Source organism: Lathyrus oleraceus, chromosome 6, assembly GCF_024323335.1.
Source record: "Lathyrus oleraceus cultivar Zhongwan6 chromosome 6, CAAS_Psat_ZW6_1.0, whole genome shotgun sequence".
NCBI classification, from domain to species: domain Eukaryota; kingdom Viridiplantae; phylum Streptophyta; class Magnoliopsida; order Fabales; family Fabaceae; genus Lathyrus; species Lathyrus oleraceus.
Window position 1 is genome coordinate 439,250,254 of NC_066584.1, and position 24,937 is coordinate 439,275,190.

Genomic DNA, 24,937 nt, shown 5'->3' on the forward strand with positions numbered 1-24,937 from the left:
AACCAACCAGTTGGGTATTTCTGTTCCTTCCTTTTGTATATCTTGCAACCATTTGTATGGTTCATTTATCAATTTCCTGATAGCAAAAGTATGAAGTATTTTCTTTAATTCATAGGCATCAAACACTTATATTCATCGGCTCTTCACGTGGTTTGTGCTTGAGACGGTGCTGACTGCTAGTATAAACTACTAGGGGTTAATCTAGAGCGGAGACTTAAGGTATCAGTATAATGGGTATTCAAACTGATCTCGCAGAAGTGAGGGATCTAAGGTGTCGGGACGGTACCAATCTTGTTAGAGTTTTCTCAGTTTCCTAACAGAACCTCTATAAGACAACCTATATACTCGTAGGGTATGTGTAGCGGGGTATTCGTTACCATTAGAGATATTGACTAAATCCAAGGTAAATCATACAAGTCGAGTCGCCACCGCACTTCTATTTATCCAAAGGAATGGTTAGAAAGCGAACAAAAACCTAAAAGTTTTATCGAATCAAAAACTAGTAAAAGAGAGTCAGAGATATGGGTAAGGGGGTTGGTTATGCAATGGGAAGGTGTTAGGCACCCAAAACGTTCTAGGTACTCCTAGGGAGCCTTTTTCATACTTGTTGTAAGGTTGTTGTCTTTTTGTGAAAAAATTTGTTTGTGCAAACATGATTGAAGAGATGAGAAGAGAATATACAAGTTTATTTATTTTTGTTTGGATGGATAAACCCATTGCCTATGTACCATCTTAAAAAGATTAGGATCAAAATCTCGTAGTCTGGGGTAAAAATCTCAAAATGAGTTGGTGAATTGATTGACCCAAAATCCTTAAGGTCTTTTGTTATCCAAGGGAGAAAACTCAACCTAAAACCACAAATCCACCATGTGAGGATAACTTCAACATGCTAGTGAGGGGTTAACCCTATAATAAGCATGGAAGACTCATTGTCCATCACTAATGATATAGGTGAGTATTACATCTACCACAAGGATAACTCAAACCTAATAGCTAAAGGTTATGAAAAAGTTTTGATTAATAGAGTGGCCATTGAAACCATAAAAAGGCATTTGAATGGGTTATATTTACCAATGAAAAGTATATACAAAATATGGTCAAAGTTGACTTAGAGATTCAATTCAAAATGAGTATTAAGAAAAGAGAGTTTGAAAATCAAAAGTATAAGGCTTAGGTTTCTAATGTTGAAAACAATTGTTAAATGTTTGCACAAAAAGTTTTGGCTTGGGTTAGAGTGGAGGGAAGAAGAAGAATGGTTAAGAGCCTAAGCAATGCAAAAGGTGAGGGATAAGAAACAAAACCACAAATGGAGTTCCTCTCTTGAGATCATATGGATGATCCAAGTAGCTCCCACCCATTGGAATAAGCAATCACATAAGCATACACTCAAGCAATCAACAATCAAATGAACTCTTGGAAGGTTCCCCAATGTCTTGAATCTCTCTCTCTTAGGAGCTCATGGTAATGGTTCCTCAATTTGGCTCAAGTGGAAATCCCTAGCACAAAGAAACACACACATCAAAAGGTTCTATTTACAAATCAAAGAATGGACAAGAGGGAGTTTAGAATATGGTCCTTTCAATGTTCATCTTCAAGCTTTAAGCACTCTAAAGGCATGAGGCCTAGTTGCTCTTTGACATTTATAACACTCTAAAGGCATGAGGCCTAGTTGCTCTTTGACTCCATTTTGCATAGGGAAGGTCCTAAAGTCTAAGTCCTTTTGTCCATTTTTGCATTTGGTCCACAACAATCAAACAAAACACAAACACAATAGTATATACACAATTATGTGCTCAAGTGAGCAAAAGGCAAATTGCATTGACATAAACATGTGCTCAAGTGAGCAAAGGAAAAAACAAATGGATAATATGTGCAAGAATAGTAAATTGCATAAAAGTAAAGAGCAAAAGTAAATATTAATGGTTAATAGTTAGTGTTAGTAGTTAGTGTGCCATAAGGCAAATTTAGCGCTGTGTTAAGCAATCGTAATTGGACTTATGTAGAAGTCACAACTATCTGAGGCCGGTCAATAATAATGTAGGCAACAACACAAGTTAGAAGTCTTGATTAGTGAACCAAGTTCCAACAACTTGCCATGCCAAAAAGAAGAAGAGAATTGATCTTGTATTGGTTTAAGCCTTTTGCATGTTTAGGAAACAACCTATCCTTAATGCAAAGCCATTCACTTGATCAATTGATCAAGATGAATTAAATTTGAATCAAGGAAGATTAAGTCTCCCTAATCAATGCTAACTTATCAACCTTCAACTCATTGATCAAAAAGAAAAAGAAGAAGAAGAAGAAAGAGATAAATAATGGAAAATGAAATGGAAAGAATAAAGTGCATAAGGTGAAATAAAATGTACCAATCCATGTGTGTTGACCAAATGACATTGAGAGTCAAAGTCAAACAATGAGAAACCAAAAATGGGATGAAGATTGGAGGTCAAATAATAAGCAAAATATTTTTGGCATTTTTAATATCAAAATAAACTTGAATTAAAAATAAAAGAAAGGTCAAACTTCAAAATCACTTCAAATCAACCTTGAAAGGTCCAAGTGATTTATCCCAAGTTCAACAAGGTCAAACAAAGTTTGACAAAAATTTTCAGCATTTTTAAAAGTCAGAAACTATTTTTAATCAATTAAAAATGAATAAAAATAACCTAATTGAACTAAAATCTCAAATAAATATCAAATCAATTAAAAAATTGATGAGAATACTTTTCATAGATCCATCATCATTCAAATAGGTTAGGAAAATATTTTTGTATTTTTTGAATATCAAAAACTATTTAAAATGAATTAAAAATAACCAGAAAAGAGAAAATTCACAAAAAATATCAAATGACAAAATAAAAAATATTAAAAATCAAAATTAGAAACTAGAAATTATTTGGAGAAGAATGCAATTGATCCCATTTTTTTTAGATTAAAAATGAAGAAGATATGGATTTTTGAAAATAAAAGAAATTAAATCAGAAAATAGGAAAATCAAAAAAACCAGGAGCGTCTGATCAAGCCTCATTAATTGACGTGGCTGATCAGACGCTCCAGACGCGCGGTTCCACCATACGTCCAAGTCAAAGCGAAACACCAGGATTTAAAATAAGTCATAACAAGCAAAGGCCAGGATTAGATCTGGGAAACTCAATCCAATGGTCCAGATTTGATCTGGCAAGGAGACGGTGGCCAGCGCCACCGTCTTCTCCGGCGAGCTTGTATTTCCGGCCAAAGTTGCAGACAATAAAAATTTAACCAAATGAAGCGATCCTCATATCATTGGAAAGCTGGGATGATGTACATCATCCCTGTACCATTGGTTTCTCCTCTAGATCCTCATAGAGAGAGAAATCTGAGAGAGAAAATCATGATGTTCATACTGAACTTCATGGATTTCAACAATTGAGCACTCAAAACAATTGCCTCTATGAAGAGAACTTCAACCAACACAATATCCAAGCAAATAGGTCAAGAAATAGTGAGTTTCGAAGAAAAAACCAGTTGGAGAGAACCTTTGAATTGTGGTGATCTGAGCTTGCTTCCTTGCTTCCTTTGGCCAAACAGAAGTACAATGGACTATAGGATGAAGGTCTAGGAACTTTAGATCTAGAAATTCAACCAGATTTAGTTGAATTTCAGATCTGAGAAATTTGAATGAAAATGAAATAGTTCCTTTGGTGAGAGGTTTAGTTTTCAGTCCAGCAGCATTTCAGGTTGATTCATGGATCATTTCAAGTGAAGCAAGCAAGTATATTTATAGTGGAAGCTGATGCAAGGAGGTGGAAAATCCGTGTGCATGGCAAGAGGATATGCATTGCATGGGCTTGCATGATCATGTAGAAGGCCCAAATCCAATGCCAAATGCAATCTGAAGTATACTTGAGCTGAAATGGACGTGTAGTTTGCAATGCATAGCCTTGTGTAATGAGTTTCAACATGTTATGCACAATTATGCCTAAAACTTCTCCTCTTCGAAAATGCCATTTGCCAAATCCAAACATGAGCATGTGAGTAATGGTTGGAAAGGTCTTGATGTAAGGAACAAATGTTATGTTGGGCAAAAATCCATTTGAAGTGTGGAAATTAGTGAATTTTGAGTTTAAAGTGTAAGGTGCAAAACATGCAAAGGCAAGGTTTCCAAATTTGGCCAATATTCAAGCCCCTATTTTATGATGATGAAAACTTCAAATGAAAAAACCTTCAACATCAAAGTTGTATATCTTTTCACGACAATCAAAATGGACTTAAAGTTTGCATCATTTAGATTTTTGATGAAAGAGTTATGGGCACTTGAAGTTGGACTTTTTTGCCTTTCAATGCATTTGGTCCAAAGTGACCTATAATGTTTTGCATTATCACATGTGTTTCCTTTAACATTTTGAAATTTTGCTCAACATAACATTTGAATTAGATATCTTACGCTTTTCAATTCATTTGATCCCACGTCAAAATCATAAAAAATGAATGAGTTATGTTCTTGGAAAGTTGACCCAAAATTAGGGTTTCAGTCAAAATGACCTATAATGTCTTGGAATGGGAGATGACCTTCCAAGCTTCAAATCAATTTTTGATGAACATGAAAGTTGTTCATATTGTCCTTAAGAACATTTATGATTTTGGGATCATCTCCATTTGACCAACACATAAAAAGTTAGGTATCAGTGCATTTCGAAATAGTTAGATGAATTGACTGATCACCTTCTCAAGTCCATGACTCATATCTTGATGAATTGATGATTGAGGACACTAAAATAAGTTCAAATATGCATGAAATGATGAATTAAAGAAACTTCCCTTGATTGTATTTGATCATGGGCTGAGGTTGCTTCAAGAGCAAGGCATTGTGGTACACAGATGAATTAGGGTTTCCTTTGGAAACAAACCTCAAACTCTTTGACTTTCTTTGATCAAAAATGATGAATTGAGATACTAGGGAGGCATATTTGATGGACGAGAGCTTTGGGAACCATTACCATGCTTGTTTTCATCTTCTCTTGGCCATATCTTTGTACTTATGATCTCCTAGAGGCTTTTGACCTTGTGATTGCTCAAGCTACAAACAAGAAATGTTAGTGACATATTTTTATGCTTTTGGTTAGTAAACAAAATAAGAAAAGCAATAATATACGATTCAAGCATGCTTGGTGATCTCAAACCACTCACAAGAGGCCCCACCCAAAGGTAAAGGGAACCAAGATGCCTATGATCCTTGAGGCAATGCAAATGCACTGCTATGATGCCATGAGGGATCTTAGGGACAAAATTGGGGTCTTACAGTATGCATTTAATTTTAAGGACAAAAAATTTTGTTATACCAAATTATGTATAAATGATTGAATGATGGTAACGATTTAATAAGGATAAACAAGTTTTTTTTGTATTGGCTAAAAATAGAAACAAGTAAAGGAAAGATAGAGATTTCCTCCCACATTTAAACAAAGCATTGTCCTCAATGCGATAATATAAAGAAAAAAGAGAAGAAACAAGAAGATTGCTACTCGTCATCACACTGTTGGCCTCTGCGTGCTCTGGCTCTTGCTCGTGCATGCTCACCTCTTCCTCGATGGGTAGGATCCAATCCCACATGCTGAGTGTACTCCTAGATGGCATCTACGCGATATGCCAGGGCCCTCATCTGGTCTGAAAGCTCCGTCATCCCCTGGTCGTGCCAGTTTGCATAGTCGTGCTAATCCCGCTGTATCTGCTGGATTGCTTGCATCATTTCCGTCCAGCGTTCTTCCATCCTCTGGTTATGTCGCAACATCTCAGCGTAGATGTTTTCCATGGTGGAGGGTCTTCACTCGTTTCTTCGCTGGCCTCGGGAAGACGTCTCCGCATCGTACTCAGGAGGTGGCTGTGGCATGCCTCGGTCAAGTTCCTCCTCGACTTCATCGACTCCATTATCAGGATCTCCTTCATTTGCCTCAGGGGTGTTCAGATCAAAAATCCAATTTGCTATATTCTGCGGATCTGTACGGTTCCTGTTGGGCATGATGATGCTTCAGACTATCTTGTTTCTAACCATAGGATAATACTTCCCGTCGTCTATGGCCTTGATGAGGTGTGAGGCATGGCAATAGTCGATATCGAGGAACTCTGCTGGCAAGACTGGCAAGTCGGCGAGCCTATCCCCTAGATTCAGGCCTAGTGCTATAGAGGTGATGATTCCCCCAAAACAGAACGCCTGGATGCCTCTCATGCAAGTAGCATGAATGTTGGCTAATAGGAATGGAGTGACATTGAACGTGATCGGGGTGAACACACAGTGAAGAAGGAAGAGTTCCTTGGAGTTTACCTTGTGATTGTTGACTCTTCCGAAAACCGTGTGCCCCAGGACTCGGTGGAAGTATCTAATAGTTGGGTTGTGAATGTAAGTTGCGTTCAGCGTATCCCAGCTTGTGGCGCTCATGTTGGTCAGGCTGTGCCATACTCCAAATTCTATCTCTGACCATCCTTCAGGGATACAACAATGAATTCCCTCTCCATGTCGGAAACCAAGCATTCACGCTAATTGAGTTTGGTTTAGGGAATACTCGGTCCCGAACATTCTGAATGTGGTGACTCCGGTGAGAAACTGAGTTGCGCCAGGGGGGGGGGGGGTAATGTAGGAGAAGGAACTCAGGAACTCCAGGGTCAGCGCCTCGTATGTTAGTTGCGGTGTGGTGCAAAGCTGTGTCAAATTGGAGTTTGTCAGCATCCAACCCACGCCGTCCAGAAGTCCCAGCTCCGTCAGACATTCGTTATCAACATACCTCGTAGCTTGGATTGAACGTTGATAGAATTTGAGGTAGTTGTCTCTTTTGCGCTCGCCGGCTTCTCCATTTCTAAATACGACGGTTGAGAGGTCGGGAGCTGCTCTCTCTTGATGGGCCATTGGTGTGGTTTATGAAATTTATAGGTGTTGGTGGGAGGGATGGATATCGTGAGTTACACGCTTCTCGCTTAAAAGGATGTAAACAATTGAATAATGGAGAGAAGAGTGGTGTGAGTAGGATAATTTGATGAGGAAGAAGAGAGGAAGTGCGCTTGTATTAATAGGCGCGCTCTCTGGTTTCGTGACGGTCATCACAGGGGGGTGATGGTCATCACGCGTAACGGGTATGTAACGGTTGTCTGCAACGGTCAGCTATGCGTAACGGTCATCTGCATGCTGTGTGACGAGCGTGGTAGATCCGTGACGGTCGTCACACTATATGTGACGGTCGTCACATGCTTGTTTGCAAATTTTCTCATTAAATGTTGCAGCAGTTTAAGCAGTTTAATACAGTATAATATAATGACTGAGAAATTGAATTTAGAAGCATAAATAAATAAATAAATAAATAAATATAGAAGCATAAATAAATAAATATAGAAGCATAAATAAATAAATATAGAAGCATAAATAAATAAATAGCAATGTTATTAAATTAAAAGATTAAAATTAAATGTAATATAAGAAATAATAACGATAAAAGAGCAATAAATAAAAGCAATAAAATGTGCTCCCTCCCCACACAAAACATAGCAGTGTCCCCATTGCTTAGTGTGAGTAGGAGAAATCAGTGGCCAGTAAAATCAGCCACGGTTCTGTCTCCATGCAGCTACAGCCTGGTTCAAGTGATCAAACTGTTCGACGGCGACATCCATTAGGCCTAAGACATCAAGGCGCATGATCTTTATCTCTTCTTTCACAGTTGTGATGTCAGTATGGAAATCATTCAGACGGGTAAGAAGCATGGCAAGATTATCTGCATAGGATGGTAGTTCTGGTTCATCTATGTTATAGTAGTTTGGAGGTGTTTCAGGGTCAGATTCATCAACATGGATAGGATCATTTAGATACTCATATATAGGCGGTGTCTGAGGAGGTGAAGGTGGATCAATTGGGTGTTCATCTAAATCATAAAGCCAGTTATTTCGGTTATGAACACTTGTTCTCTCATGGTTAGGTAGGGTAAATAGTTAGACAACTTCGTAGTTAATTAGGTAATCAAAAGTATTCGGCCCAAGGTTGCCTATGATTCTACGGTTAAAGCAAAATTCAATGTCCATGGATCGGATGTGTCCAAACGGTACATGCTCGTAAAGTGGGTGTCTAAGTCCAATGGCATCAGCTATCATGGTTACTAGGCCACCTATTACGATTGGGGTGTGATTGTTCTTTGCAAGGTGAATGAATCTCTCCATCATAAATGTCACAACATTGACATGTCGACCTTGGTCGACACAGAGTAAGATGAAAAGTTCATCTCGTGACACTATGGTGTTGTTCTCTTCCTTACCAAACAGGGTATGGGCTAGTATTTTATAGAAGTAGCTGATAGCATGGTTATGGATCATTTGGTAGTGCATCTCGTTTGGGTTAGGGTGGTAATCTCCAGTTAAACTACCCCAAAAGTAGTCTAGGTCGATGTCATCGATTAGTTCCTCCTGGCGGGTAGTGAAAACAAATGGGCCACTAGGAAATTCTAGGAGGTACGTAAGGTCTCTACGGTTATAAGTGAAGTCCATGCTAAATAGCCTAAAGGAAATCAACCCTTTGTTAAGTCCGTAACCATGCTCGGGGTTGTAAACTAGGGAGCTAAGGAATTCTAGGGTAAGTTCACGGTAAGTGATAAACCTTCTCTTAATGGCAACATTCTCCCATCCTAACTGGTTAAACATAAACAAGATTCTGTCTCAGATACCTAACCTATCCATGGTAGGTCCATCATAATATATGGATAAAGCCATATCCTTCCGAGCTAAATAATCATAGCGCCTTCTCTGAACTCTGCCTCTGAAAAATGTGTCTACTGGTTGCATGATGAAAGTTAGTAACTAACTAGTTGTAAATTCGCCTGTTAATCAATATCCAATGTTTCTAAGTTAGTAACTAGAAGCAATAAGTATTACTGCAAAAAATCAAGGAAGGGGAGCAAAAAAAAAATACAAATGAAAGTCAAAGAAGGAAAACACTTAGTAACAAAGATAACAAATAAAAGAAAAGGCGGGTTGTCTCCCACTAAGAACTTTATTTAAGGTCGTAAGTTCGACAGTAACGTTGCGATGTACTAGTTTTTTGGTTGAGCAAACAACTCTATAAGTCTTAGACTGTTTGGATAGTCTATATTGTCAATATTATGATACTGTTTTAATCGCTGCCCGTTTACCATAAATGGGTCACTATTCCGACCTTTGATTTCTATCGCACCGCTTTTAAGGACTTTTGTGATTTCGAAAGGACCTGACCACCTAGATTTATGTTTTCCCGGAAAAAGCTTAAGTCTTGAATTAAATGGTAGTACTATGTCGCCGACATTAAACTCTTTCCTAGATATACGTTTATCGTTCCATCTTTTGGTTCACTCTTTGTATATCCTGGCATTCTCATAGGCGTCTAGTCGAAGTTCTTCCAATTCGTTAATGTCCAAAATACGTTTCTCACCTGCGGAAGTATAATTTATATTTAGGGTCTTAATTGCCTAGTAAGCTTGTGTTCTAGTTCCACAGGGAGATACCATGATTTACCGTAGACTAATTTAAAGGGTGTGGTCCCTATTGGGGTTTTGTAAGCTGTCCTATAGGCCCACAAAGCTTCGTTTAGTTTAGATGACCAGTCTTTTCTGGACATTCCGACTGTCTTTTCTAGAATTTGTTTGATCTCTCGATTCAAAACTTCGACTTACCCACTAGTTTGTGGGTGATAAGGTGTTGCTACACGGTGTCGGACTCCATACTTCAGAAGAAGTTTTCCAAAGATGTTTGATATGAAATGGGAGCCACTGTCACTAACTACTAGTTTTGGCACACCGAATCTAGGAAAGATGATGTTCTTGAACAGCTTAATCACTACTCGTGTGTCATTTGTCGAAGAAGCTACAGCCCCGATCCACTTTGAAACATAGTCGACAACAACGAGTGTGTACTTATTACCAAAAGAAGGTGGGAATGGTCCCATGAAGTCAATCCCCCATACATCGAAGACTTCCACTTCTAAGATTCCTGTTTGTGGCATTTCATCGCGTCTTGAGATGTTACCAGTGCGTTGACACCTGTCGCATTTTATGACCATATTATGGACATCTTTCCATAGAGTAGGCCAGAAGAGGCCCGATTGTAGGATCTTAGTACATGTCTTTGAGGTACTTGCATGCCCACCATAGGGAGCGGAATGGCAATGAGAGATTATGTCGTCTATTTCATCCTCTGGAACACATCGACGGAAGATACCGTCGGTACCTCTTTTGAAAAGCAGAGGTTCATCCCAGTAGTATTATTTTAGATCATGAAATAATTTCTTCTTTTGTTGGTAAGATAGGTCTGGTGGAAGTACTCCAACAACTAGGTAGTTGACAAAATCAGCATATCATGGCAGAGTTGCATTCGCATGAATTTCTTCCACGGATTCTTCTATTTCGGTATCATTTATTGTTAGTTCAGACATGTCGCTTTTCATTTGGGCTATGAGTTGTTCGTAAGGGAAATCGTCATTGATTAGAATTTGTTCAGGTTTATTCCCTTTGATTCGTGATAAGTGGTCCGCTACTACGTTTTCAGTACCCTTCTTATCTTGTATCTCTAAGTCAAACTCTTGTAAGAGTAGGATCCATCTTAAAAGTCTTGGTTTGACATCCTTCTTACTTAACAGATATCTAATAGCGGCGTGGTCAGTATAGATAATAATTTTCGCCCCTACTAAATAGGAACGGAATTTGTCCAAGGCGAACACGACGACTAAACGTTCCTTTTCAGTGGTGGCGTAGTTCATTTGGGTTGGATCTAGTGTTCTACTTGCATAGTAGATAGCATGAAGTTTCTTATCCTTTCTTTGTCCCAGTATTGCGCCTACGGTGTAATCACTCGCATCACACATGATTTCGAAGGGTAATATCCAATCAGGTGGTTGCATTATAGGTGCGGTGATTAAAGATGTTTTTAATTGGTTGAACGCTGTTAAACATTTTTCGTCAAAGATAAAATCAGTGTCTTTCATTAATAAATCGTAAGTGGCTTGGTAATTTTCGAGAAATCTTTGATAAAACGTCGGTAGAAACCGGCGTGTCCTAAAAATCTTCGTATTTCTCGTACGGTTTTCGGAGGTTGAAGGTTCTCTATGATTTCAATCTTGGCTTTGTCTACTTCAATTCCTCTATCAGATACTATGTAACCTAACACGATTCCTTGTTGGACCATGAAATGGCATTTCTCCCAGTTCAAAACGAGATTCACCTTTACACATCTTTCAAGTACCATTTCAAGGTTTGATAGACATCCTTCGAAACTCTGCCCACAAACAGAAAAGTCGTCCATAAAGACTTCCATAATGTCGTCTATAAAATCAGCGAAGATTTCCATCATGCATCTTTGGAATGTTGCGGGAGCGTTGCATAATCCAAATGGCATTCGTCGGTAAGCGAATGTACCATAAGGGCATGTGAAGGTTATCTTTTCTTGGTCGTCAGGATGGATTGGAATTTGAAAGAATCTTGAATAACCGTCTAGGTAGCAGAAGTGGGAATGCTTAGCCAATCGTTCAAGCATTTGGTCAATGAAAGGTAGAGGAAAATGATCTTTCCGAGTGGCTTTGTTTAGTTTTCTATAATCGATGCACATTCTACTTCCGGTTACAACTCTTTGTGCTATAGATTCTCCCTTCTCATTCTTAACAACTATAACACCCCCTTTCTTGGGTACTACATGAACGGGACTAACCCATTGACTATCGAAGATCGGGTATATGATTCCAGCATCTAGTAACTTCTTTACTTCATCCTTGACTACCGTACTTAAGATTGGGTTGATCCTCCTTTGGTGTTCTCTAGAGGTTTTACAATCCTCCTCCAGCATAATGCGATGCATACAGATAGAAGGACTTATCCCTTTTAGGTCGGCGATGTTGTATCCTAACGCAGTTGGATATTTTCTTAAGACATCTAGTAACTTTTCGGTTTCCATCTGTCCCAAGTCAACGTTGACTATTACTGGTCTTTTCAGTTCAGTGTCTAGGAATTCGTATCTTAGGTTCTTTGGTAGTACTTTTAATTCCAAGTCAGGTTTCTTTGGGCATGGCATGTGGTTGGGTGTAAGTGCTAAGCATTCGCTTAGACTGTCGTTTTGGTATGGTTCATGCCAATTATCATCTTCAAAGATTGGAGGGATTTGGATTTTCATTATATCAGAGTATGTGGTTTCTTGCATCTCCATCTCTCTTACGCACTCGTCTATGACATCAAGTAGATAACAGGTATCGTCTATGGCTGGCGCTTGTAAGAATTGTGTTAAGATGAATTCAACCTTTTCCTCTCCAACTTCGAATGTTAGCTTACCTCTCTTTACGTCTATTATAGCTCCGGCGGTAGCTAAGAATGACCTTCCTAATATAATAGGTGTACTGGCATCTTCTTTGATGTCCATGATTATGAAGTCTGTAGGAATGTAAAATTGTCCTACACGTACGGGGACATTCTCTAGTATACCGACATGATATTTGATTGAGCGATCAACTAATTGAACAGACATCTTGGTCGGTCTTAGTTCTCCCATATTAAGCCTTTTGCAGATGGTTAAGGCCATTACACTAATGTTGGCTCCTAGATCGCATAGAGCTTTGTCTATGACGAATTTTCCAATGACACAGGGTATGGAAAAACTACCTAGGCCTTTTAGTTTGGGAGGCATGTTATTTTGGATTATTGCGCTACACTCAGCAGTAAGTGTAACTGTTTCGTTATCCTCTATCTTTTTCTTATTTGATAAGATCTCCTTAATAAATTTGGCATATGATGGCATTTGTGTGATGGCTTCTGTAAAGGGAATTGTAATGTTTAATTGCTTTAGAAGTTCAACAAATTTCTGAAATTGCCCTGCAGTTTTAGAACTTGCTAGTCTTTGAGGATATAGAATGGGTGGTTTATAAGGAGGTGGAGGCACATAAGGTTTTTATTTCTCTTCGGCCTCTTGGGTATTATCTTCCATTTCCTTCGGTTCAATTACCTGCTCAGTTGTGGTTTTGTCTGGTTTTTGGTACATGGATGGGTTTTGGAGTCTTGGATCTACGAGTCCGTCTATTTCTTTTCCATTCCTCAGTATAACGACATTTGCATGGCCTTTTGGATTAGGTTGCGGCTGTCCAGGAAATGTTCTAGCTGGAGCGGCTGTAGATGCTTGTTGTTGAGCCGTTTGTGAAATCTGTGTTTCAAGCATTTTATTGTGGGTGGCTAACGCGTCTACTTTGCTCGCTAGTTGTTTAAGTTGCTCGCTAGTATGTATGTTTTGGTTCAAGAAGTCTTTGTTTGTTTGAGCTTGGGTAGCTATGAAGCTTTCCATCATTAGTTCTAGGTTTGACTTCCTAGGCATGTTAGAAGCATTATTAGCTGGCTTTTGATATCCGGGCAGAACAGCTGGTGCTTGGCCAGGTGCATACAGGGCATTGTTATTCTTATACGAAAAATTAGGATGGTTTTTCCAGTCTGGGTTGTAGGTATTCGAATAAGGATTTCCTTATGCGTAATTCACTTGATCGATTGGGACTCCTGCTAATATATGACATTCTGGTGCAGTGTGTCCAGGGTTTCCACATAACTCACATTTTGGAGTTACGGCAGCCACGGTGGCTGCGGGTGGTATGGTCAAGTTGTCTAACTTTTGAACAAGGGCATCTACCTTGGCATGGACATGGTCAAGGCTACTGATTTCATACATTCCACTCTTTGTTTGGGACTTTTCTACTGGAGTTCTTTCACCTCCCCATTGGTAATAGTTTTGGGCCATGTTTTCAATGAGTTGATAGGCTTTGTTGTATGGCTTGTCCATAAGTGCACCACCTGCAGCAGCGTCTACTGTCAGTCTTGTATTATACAGAAGCCCATTGTAAAATGTGTGAATGATCACCCAGTCTTCGAGACCGTGATGTGGACATATCCTCATCATGTCTTTGTATCTCTCCTACGCGTCATAGAGAGATTCTACATCTTTTTGTCGAAATTCGTTGATTTGAGCTCTCAGCATAATAGTTTTGCTCGGCGGAAAATATCGGGATAAGAAGACGTTCTTCAGTTCTTCCCATGTTGTAACTGAGTTGGATGGCAAGGATTGCAACCAAGCCCAAACTCTGTCTCTTAGTGAGAAAGGAAAGAGGCATAGTCTTATCGCATCTTGAGATACACCATTCGCCTTCATAGTGTCTGCGTACTGCACAAACTTGGTCAGGTGTTTATTAGGGCCGTCCGTAGGATTTCCAGCAAATTGATGTTGTTGGACGGATGATAATAATGAGGGTTTCAGCTCGAAATCGTTTTGATTGATAGCGGGGGCAACAATGCTGTTGTGAGGTTCTTGTTAGGACGGGGTATCGTAGAACTTAAGAGGATGATTCTGTGGTCCTTCTTCAGCCATGATTGGTTTTTCTTCTGGTTTAGAAGTAGGAAAGAAGATATCAGGAATATCGTACCTTTGTTGGTACTATAGTATTTGGTGTCTTATATATAAGAAACGCTCTAATTTAGAGATTGGTGGTGCTACGTTATCGCCTTGTGAGCGAGTACTTGGCATACAATCGGGGGAAATAAGGGAAAGAAGATTAGTTTTTATTTTTACCTTAGTCTATACTGTGCAACGAACGAATCACACTATTTGACTAAATCAGGTCCCCGACAACGGCGCCAAAAACTTGATACGTGTCGTGACTGTATATAGAATATAGTCTATCGGGTACTTGAGTGCAAGTGCACAGTCCAGTCGTTTTAGTTTTAAAAGATATCGAACCCACAGGGACCGATGGTCAAACTAATGCTACTGACGTTATTATGTTAAGCTAAGGGAATGATTTTTAGAAGTTTGTTTGCAAAAAATTAAATCTAAGGGAAGTTAAGTTTTAAGAAAGTATTAATAGGAGGAATCAGTATGCAACGCATTAATCGTCAGGGATTCCACAAGTCACCGCTGTATAATTCAAATACCAAATATCTTTCTGTAGAAAATACTTATTTAAAAAGCTTTATCTCACACTCTCGTGATTGTTGATTCGGCCTATACCTTTAAGTCTGAATGTACGCTCTCGCTGTCCCATTTGAAGTTAAAAATACTTTTTGAAAATAGATAAGTTCTAATTGCTTTTAAAGTGCTCTCGCTGTTTTTAAAATCAATGCCTAGTTTTTACTATCCAGTTCAAGCCACATGCTCTCGCGATTGTTGGTTTTCACCTTAGTTAATTTCCCACTCTCGTGGCAAAATCGTATTAAATAGCTTCTCACTTTTGTGACAAAGTTAATTAAATTTAAATTAAAAACCACAGCCGAAAAGATTGTTTGAGAAAAGGAGTTTTCACCGATTATTATTAAATCCCGTCTAATTAAATTGTTACATACCGATACCGGTAATTTAGCCGGACATGTTAAATAGCGCAAACTCAGACGAGCATAAACATATTAACAATGCAGCAAACATAATTATAATAACAGAGCAATGATAATAATAATTGAATAAAAACCTGGCAATTGGATTAACAGAGTACGTCGAATCTTGGAGTACTTGAGCAGTCCTCCACAGGTCGGTAGGATTCTGCTTCTTTGATACAATTGCTTACTAAATTAAATAAAATGTAGTAGTTCCCCAATGTAGGAAAATACTACTTTGGCTAACTGAAAAACGGAAAGGGAAAAGGGAAAAACGGAAACTGTAAACGGAATGGTAACTGAATTGCGGTAAAGGAAAAAGGTTTGCTGAAGGAAAATAACACTAAAAAGCTAAAATGTTGTAGAAAATAAATTGCAGAGGGAGAGTAGGCGTCCCCTTCTTTTCCAACCTTCGTCCTTTTTATATTCCTGGTAGGTCTTGGTAGTTGAGAAAAATAAGGGTGACTCGGTTGAGTGAGGAATCCACGGGGAAGTGGTTCTGTTGAGAGAATTTAGGCACGTTTTGGTTTCTTCTGTTGAATGCTTCAAGACATTAATTCTGGCCGTGTGATGCTCGTCATGGGCCTGTGACAGTCGTTACAGGCAGGGTGTGCCGGTCGTCATGCGCCTTGTGATGGTCGTCACATCAATAATTTCTGTGTTCTTCTGTTTTCTATTTTTCTGATGCTTTCTCATCTGTTTCTTCTTATTTTTCTTCCTTTTCTACACTTTGCTCATTTACGCATGGAGATTGAAATACCTGCAAAAATAACTCGAATACTTGCGAAATAATCGGAATATAAACTAAAGTGGTATGATCTTTGAGTGTAAATCAAGGCAAATATATGATGTATTTTCGCGTTATCAAGTGCCAAGTTACATTTTTTGTGATTTTGTATTCATGATGATTTTTTTATTTAAGCATTTGAGCCTTTAACATTTTATGTACTCTAGTGTCACGATAGGTGCTTAGCTATTATATGTGTAGGTTGTTACATCCAGTATATAGAGGAGATCCTGAACCTGAAAGAACTCTCAAAGTACTAAGGAGATTTCAACTTATTGGACATTTGCTAGGGAGTCCCCCCTCCTTTCTTTGTGGCTGACTTACCAGAGTTAGAAGGTATAGTGCAAGACGAAGAAGAGGCAGAAGTTGTCATGGCAGACAACAATGTTGTTGGTATTGCCATGACATGGCAAGGAACATCATAGATTATGCAATCTTTGATTCGAATGCCATGAATATTGGAATCATACGACCAAAAATCACTGTAACACCGCTTGAATTCAAGCTTATGATGTTTCAAATGTTGCAACCTATTGGCCAATACTCAGGTTCTGCAAACGAAGATCCTCACTTGCACTTGAGACAATTCCTGGATGTTGCTAGTAATTTTAAGATCCCTGGTGTTACTGATGATGCATTCATATTGAGGCTTTTTCCATATTCTCTAAGAGATAGAGCCAAGAGGTTGTTAAATTCCTTGGATCATAACTCCATTTCCACATGGAATGATTTAGCTGAAAAATTTACAGCAAAGTATTTCCCTCCTTCTAAGAATGCTAAAATTAGAAATGAAATAACCTCGTTTAGGCAAGGAGAGGATGGGTCCTTATTTGATGCTTAAGAGAGATTCAAGGAGCTTCTTAGACAATGTCCCCACCATGGCATATCAATCTGTATTCAACTCGAGACTTTCTACAGTGGATTGGTGCCTTCCTCAATGAACATATTAGATGCCTTAAGTGGTGGATCCCTTTTGTCAAAGTCTTACGAAGATGGTTATAAGTTGATTGAGAGTATCACTGTCAACACATATCAATGGCATGTCACTAGGGAAACTGCTAATTCAACTCAAAAAAGACATGCTGGTGTTTATGAGGTCACCAAGACCATAACTCTTTCTGCTCAGGTAACTCAGAACCATCAGATGATGAAGAATATCATGACTCTTCAAGTGACAAAGCCTAAACCTGTCAAGGTGGTTAATGACGCATCAGAGGTTGCATGTGTGTAATATGAAGGTGCTCACTTATTTGAAGAATGCTCAACAAATCCAGTTTCAATTAACTATGTTGGCAACAACAATTATAACAACCCCTATAACAACACTTACAATCCTGGTTGGTGCAATAACCCTGATTTCTCATGGAGTAATAATCAAAATCAGCCAAAGCCTCAAGCAATTCAAGTAACACAACATCCTCCTAGTTTTTTTTGCACCTAATTATGTTATGGCTAATCAAGGAAAAAACTAGTTGGAAAACATTTTGAAATCCTTCATTCAAGAGACCAAGAACCAGTTTCAAGAACCAGGAGTATCCATCTAGAACTTAGAGAATCAAGTGGGGGAAATTTCCACTGCACTTAGTTCAAGAAATATGGGTGCTCTCCCAAGCTCTACTCAAGCTTCAGTATCAACATATGGAGTTAAAAATGTTTAAACTTGTCAGGTCATTAAGCTTAGAAGTGGAAAGGAATGTGACGGATCCACACTAAGAAACATAAAGTCAAGTGAAGAACTGCCAGCTCAGGACAATTCAAAAGATGAAGTAAAGTCCACTAAGGAACCTTTTTCAGAAGTACATAATGAATAAAGTGTTAATAAGAGTGCTACTGGCATGACCTCCAATTCATAAAAACAACTAGAAGTCGTGCCAGAAGTTGACAGAGTCTAGAAGTTTGTTGAAGAAAGACCACCACCTCGTTTTTCCCAAAGGATTATGAAGGCCAAAAAAGAGCAACAACTTGGAAAGTTCATGGAAAATTTTAAAAACTTCATATTAACATACCAATGATTGAATCTATCCAATAAATGCTAAACTATTCAAAGTTCATCAAGGATGTGCTCACTAAGAGGAAAAAAGTAGCTGAGTTTGCAACTGTTACACTAACTAAATAGTGCAGGCAGTTAGTTCAAGGGAAGCTCCCTCCAAAATTGAAAGATCATGGAAGTTTTACCATCCTTTGTACAATTTGAGATACTTTCTATGGAAGGACGCTATGTGATCTCGGGGCAAGTATCAATCTCATGCCCTTGACTATCTTCAAGAAACTTGGAATTGGAGTTGCCAGGCTAACAACAATCACTCTTCATCTAGCTGATAGAAGTATTTGTTATCCTCAAGGGAAGATATAAGATGTGGTAGTGCGAGTTGACAAGTTTGTGTTCCCTGTTGATTTCATTATCAAGGATTTTAATACTGATGAAGAGAATCCCATTTTGTTGGGAAGACCTTTCCTTGCTACAGGCAGAACTTTAATTGATGTGGAAAAAGGAGAACTTACTATGAGAGTTAATGGGAAACAATTTGTGTTCAATGTACTCAATGCCTTTCAGTATTCTGAAAAAAGATGTAGCTAAATGTTCCATGATCTCAAGTTGGGAAGGAATCATCCACAAGAATCTACTCAAGTCAAGCAATGTATTGGAGCAAGAGTTAGGAAAATTGGAAAAATATGATGTTCAACTTGATGGTATCATTAGTGGATCCTTTTGCAAACCACATATTCATGAAGAACCTGTAGAGGTGTTGGAGTTATCCATTGAACTGAAGAAGCAAAGCTCACCTTCAGTAGAAGTTCCCCCTGAGGTGGAACTTAAGCAACTAACTCCTCATTTTCAATATGTGTAGCAGTACATTCATGGCCATTAAGCTATGGATAAACTTAACATCAATAAAACCAGAGTCGTGACCGCACTTTTATTGTTTCCAAAGGAAAATGTAAAAGTACGAACAAAACCCAAAGATAAGAAGTTTTCAAATCAAAACTAATAAAATGTCAGAGATTACATGTAAGGGGGTTGGTTACACAGAGGGAATGTGTTAGCACCCAAAGTATCCTAGGTACTCCTAGGGAGCCCTTTTTTATGTGTGTATGTGTTTTGGTATAAAATGATGTTTGAGAAAAAATAGAGTATGGGGATGAGAAAAGAATTCATTAATTATATTTTTGTGTTTGACAAGACCTTCAGACTTGTGCCTACGTACCAACATAAAATGAGAGATCAAAACCTTGTAGTTCGTGGTATCAATTTCAAAGTGAGTGAATTCCTTTTAAGAAAAATTTAAATTAAAAAGAGGTACAAAGGGCCTAAAAAGAGTTTGAATAAGTGTTAATTATTTTTGTCTTTTGAAATTTTAAGTCAATATGGTTAGATTCATTTACAAGTTTGATTTAAGAAAAGAGTTAGAAAATGCAATGGCATAAGGCCAAAGTTTCTAATTTGCAATAAAGTCTAAGTTTAGAAATCACAAGCAAAGAAGATTTTGAAAAAGGGGGAGAGATTTGAAATTTAAGAAATGGTAGGAGATGAAAAGACTAATCCTAAGCAAAAATTTAAAAGTTAAGAGTTGAAAAGATCTGACCAATGGGATGCAATCCAATAGACAAGAATGTCATATAGAAACCCACTTTTCCTTTGGACTTTAAATCAAGTAATATCAATAAGCAAGCAAGATTAAAGCAACTTATCAAATAAAGATAGCCATATCCAAGCTAGCAACTTCATAGTCTTCTTCATAATCTTCCTCATGTATCAGATGACATACTTCTTGAATGGCTCAGGATAAGGCATTAGACACAGGTTCAAAGTAACATTTGTATCAAGACCATGTTGCAGATGAACTCAAGTGGATCCCAATACTTGAATCAGATGAAAGCTCACTTCACAATGACTTGGTTTCATAGATGTTGGCATTGGCCAAGTCCTTTTGTATAGGGAATGTTGCCTAATTCTAATTCCAAAGCTCAGATCAAATCCAACAGTCCACACAGACATTTTTTTAGGGTTTTTTGTTGTTTATTAAGGTCCTAAGACCACAAACAAAAACAAGGCACACCAACAAATATGTACAATCACAATATATGGCTCAAGTGAGCAAAGGAAAATGACATTAAAATAAATAAGTTTAATGATATATATAATGATAAATGATAAATGGCTTGAATTTTAATGGCATAAAGTAAATGGCTTGAAATTAAAAGCAATTAATAATAAGATTATTCAAATGTTAGTTGATTAGATGTTAGTGGAGTTTTGCTTTTCAATTGTTTAAGTCATTCTTTGGAGAACACTCAACCCTCTATTCACAAGCATGGATCCTTGAACCAAGACATATTCCAAAGAAAGGAAAAAATGTCAAGTTTTCACACAATACCATGAAAGGGGGAGACTTACAATCTCACTTACTAGAATGCTATGCCTTTGGGTCAAAATTTAGTGTTATGTTAAGCAATCGTAATTGGACTTATGTAGAAGTCACAACTATCTGAGGCCGGGCAATAGAAATTTTGGTGTTAATGCATGTTATAGATATGGTATAATGAAACATACTCCTAAAACATACCACACACAAAAAGAAAATGATCAAAGGATGGACCTAATCTCATCCATACTTGTATTGGTTCATGAACCAATTAGCCTTAGGATATTGAGATGTCATTGGCCAATGAGAGGAATGGGATAGAAAGGAATTGAAGATGAAGAGGGAAGGGAGATAAGACAAACACAAATTGGTCATGGGAGGAGTTTTATCAAATTAAAATCATTCATTCATTTTGGGAGATGAAATATACATTTCATCAATCCCCTAAATCCAATGATTTTAATCCAACAAAAGTCAAATAAACCTTGACCAAGGCCCAAACACATAGTCAAACTTCACAAGTCAATAAAAATGGCTCAACACAATTTATTCAATACTTAAGCAATTAAAAATCAAATTAAAATGCATTAAATTTAATTATGTTTTATCAAAAACCTAAAACCTCTTCAAAACACCAAATAAGTGGCCAAGAGATTTATCATAGGTCAAACAAGGTCAAAGGTCATTGGAGAATTTTTTTTATTATTTTTGAAAAGTCATAAGTATTTTAAAATCTTAAAAATATACACAAAAACAATTAAATCATGAAAAATATTAATATTGATCCAAACAAAATTTTAATTCAAAAAATGAAAGAGAAAAATATTTGAATTTTTTTAGTGAAAGTCCCATATTTTTTGGATCAATAATGAAATTAATATGAATTAATGAAAATAATGCAAATAAAATAAATTAACAGAAATTCAAAAAAACGTGGACCATCTGATCTCCATTATTAATTGAGGTGGCAGATCAGATGGATCAGCGCGTGCATTCCACATGGACCTAAGTCAACTGAGAAGCACGCGTAGTAATCAGAACCAATGCATATGATTAAAATAATTTAAATGGATCCTATGGTTGAAATGCTTCCAACACATCGCTGGAGCCAGAGCTCCGGTCTTCTTCTCTGGTGGACCTCACCGGACTGGTCCACCTTCAACCATCACCAAAATGAAAAAGCAAGACATGGATTTAAAGAAAAAATGCTCAAGAGCTCAAATTTGACCTCAATTTTGTCTAAGTCCAAGTATATGAAAAGATACAAGGAGTTAAATTTTGAGGATCATGAACTGAGTTGCTTCAATTTGACCTCAAAGCAACTCAATCTTGTTACCTATATTGGTAGGACTTTAGACAACAAAAAACCAACATGAATAGTGAAGAATTGAGAGAGAATCGAAGAGGAGAAGTTTCTGAAAAATCACCTTCGAGTTGATCCAATTTCACTTTATCTTGATCTGGATTTGATTGCTTTCTTGTCCTATTGCTTGCAGAAACCAAATAGAATGAAAATGGAAGTGAATTTCTAGAGTTTGAACTTCCAAACAGATGGTGAAGTTCAAGCTCGATTTTAAGAGAAATCTCAAAAAGTTCTATGGCAGTGAGGGTTTGAAATGGTCTAGCAAAGCTTGGGCAAGGTGTTGATGATGAATCTGAAGCCTTAAGCTTGTTTAAATAGGTAATGTGTTTGATATTTGCACCACTTGAAAATTGGACAAAATTAGCAACTTCCTTGCATGTGTGCATGGGCAATCATTTGGGCCTTGAGGATGATGCAATCCACTTTCAAATCGTGTACAAAGTCTGCTGAAATCATCATATGCAAGCATGCAAAAGGGAATGATCATATGAAGTTCAAACTTGCCAAAACACTTCCCATAATGAAGTCATACGCAAGTCCCTCAAATTTAGTCCAAATGAGATGATCGTTGATGTTTTGGAAAGGTGAGATCAAGGGAACAACTTTCATGTTGAACACTTTTTCATTTGAAGCTTGGATCATGATAAATTTTGAGGTGGAAGTTTGGGAAATTAAACATATTTGAAAATTTTCTAAGTCCCAAGTCAAATGTTCACTTCTTCCACCTTGAATAACTTTTTCTATGGACTTCAAATGGGAAAATTTCCTTCATCAAAGTTGTAGCTCTTTCTAACTTCTGAAATTTGGTCACAAATTCAACCTCATTTTGATTTGGCATGAAGGAGATATTCACTTTAGAAGTTGAGGAAAATCACTTGTTCAATGGTATTGGTCCAAAATGACCTATAATGTTTCCCCTTGGCACATGCATTTGGAAGTTGAATTGGCACTTCCTCCAAATATAAAAGTTGAAGTATAACTCTTGAAATTGATCATGGAATTTGAATTGCTTTCATATCATAAAAATTGATTAACTTATGGCCTTGGGAAGTTGACTTCCAAATTGGGGTTTAGACAAAATGACCTAAAATCTTTCACCATACAAAATGACTTTCCAAGAAAACTTAGCTCTAGACCTAAACATGAAAGTTGTTTGGAATGTCATTTAGAGTAACGATAATCTTTGAATCATTTTCATATGACAAAAATTGTAGGAGATAGGGTCTAGGGAATCCTAGTTTTGACCAGTTGACTTTCTCTGATCAACCACCATGAACTAACTTGCTAGCTTGACATTCTAGTGACTTTTGGGACTCATGGAGGATCATATATGCATAAGATGATATAAGATGAAGTATACCTTGAAATAGTTGATGAATTATTGAAGAAACTTGTTGAAGAAATCACACAAGATACCCAGATGAATTAGGGTTTTCAAGGCAAACCAACTCCAAACTCTTGATGATATCTTGATCAAAATAACATATGGAGGTCATGGGGGATCCATATATGATACTTAGATCCAATTTAAACCAATTATTGATTGATCTCCTTGCAATGAGGGTCTGAAACCCTAGATATGAGCTTGATAGAGCATATGTAAGCACACACACTACCTATAAAAGAGTTAAATTAACAATGACATATTTTTAGTATTTTGGTTAGTAAATAATGAAAAATGAAGTGTTATACAATCAAAAGTTCTTGGTGATCTCTCACAATGCAAACCCAATGAAAGAGGGGTAAGAAGGATACCACAGTGTGATCCCAATGCTAATGCATATGATGAGAAATAACATGAGGGATCTTAGGGTCAAAATTGGGGTCTTATCATATGCTTACCTAGAGGCAGGACATAAGTTTCCAATTATTGTTTCCACTGATTTATTTGATGATCAAAGGTTCAACTGCTGACACACCTAAAGAAGCATAAGATGGGTATTGCTTGGAAAATTTTTGAGATCAAAGGAATAAGCCCCATAATTTGCAGGCTTAGAATCTTGTTGGAAGAGAATTCCAAGAATATCATTGAGAGTCAAAGGAGGTTAAATCCAATTATAAAGGAAGTGGTTAAGAAAGAGATCATCAAGTGGTTAGATGTTGGTATTATCTACCCTAGATTTGATAGTCCGTAGGTAAGTATAATTCAATATGTGCCAATGAAGGGTGGCATGACATTGGTCAACAATGAGAGAGATGAATTAATTCCTACAAGAACAGTTAGAAGCTGGAGGATATGTATGGATTATAGAAAGCTGAACAAGGCCACAAGGAAGGATCATTTCCCCTACCATTTATTGATCAGATGTTGGATAGGTTGGCTGGTAAAGAGTATTATTGCTTCTTAGATGGGTATTCTGGTTACAATCAAATAACCATTGCACCTGAAGATGAAGAGAAGAGTACATTCACATGTCCTTATGGTAATTTTGCTTTTAGAAGAATGCCTTTTGGACTGTGCAATGCTCCAACCACTTTCCAACATTGCATGATGGCAATATTTTCAGACATCATAGAGAATTCCATAGAGGTTTTCATGGATGGTTTCTCTGGTTTTGGAGAATCATTCAAGAAATGCCTTGATAACTTGGAGTTGGTGTTGACCAGATATGAAGAAAACAGTCTTGTGCTGAATTGGTAGAAATTCCATTTTATGGTAAAGAAAGGTATTGTTCTTTGTCACAAAATTTCAAAGAAAGGATTGGGAGTGGATCAAGAAAAGAATGAAGTTATAAAGAAGTTTCCACCTCCAGTAAACATCAAGGGAATTAGAAGTTTTCTAGTCCATGCTGGATTTTATAGAAGATTTATCAAGGATTTTTCCAAGATAACTAAGCCATTATGCCAACTGCTGCAACATGATGTGCCTTATGTCTTCAATCAGGAATGCACATATGCCTTCAAGCTGTTGAAGAAAGCCCTGATCTCTGAACCAGTTGTGAAGACTCATGATTGGACAAATCCCTTTGAGTTGATGTGTGATGCTAGTGACTTTGCCATTAGATATATGCTTGGCCAAAGACATAACAAGGTGTTCCATACCATCTACTATGTTAGTAGGACA

General features: G+C 37.6%; 2 non-coding genes across 2 annotated transcripts; one reads left to right on the plus strand and one right to left on the minus strand.

Annotated features, from left to right (window-relative positions):
* Window positions 1-13,867: 13,867 nt before the first annotated feature.
* LOC127098728 (small nucleolar RNA R71) lies at window positions 13,868-13,974 on the plus strand. The gene has a single exon (XR_007793428.1). It is a non-coding gene; the product is annotated as a small nucleolar RNA R71 (small nucleolar RNA).
* Window positions 13,975-16,924: 2,950 nt separating this feature from the next.
* Window positions 16,925-17,031, minus strand: LOC127099343 (small nucleolar RNA R71). The gene has a single exon (XR_007793859.1). It is a non-coding gene; the product is annotated as a small nucleolar RNA R71 (small nucleolar RNA).
* Between the last annotated feature and the right edge of the window lie 7,906 nt (window positions 17,032-24,937).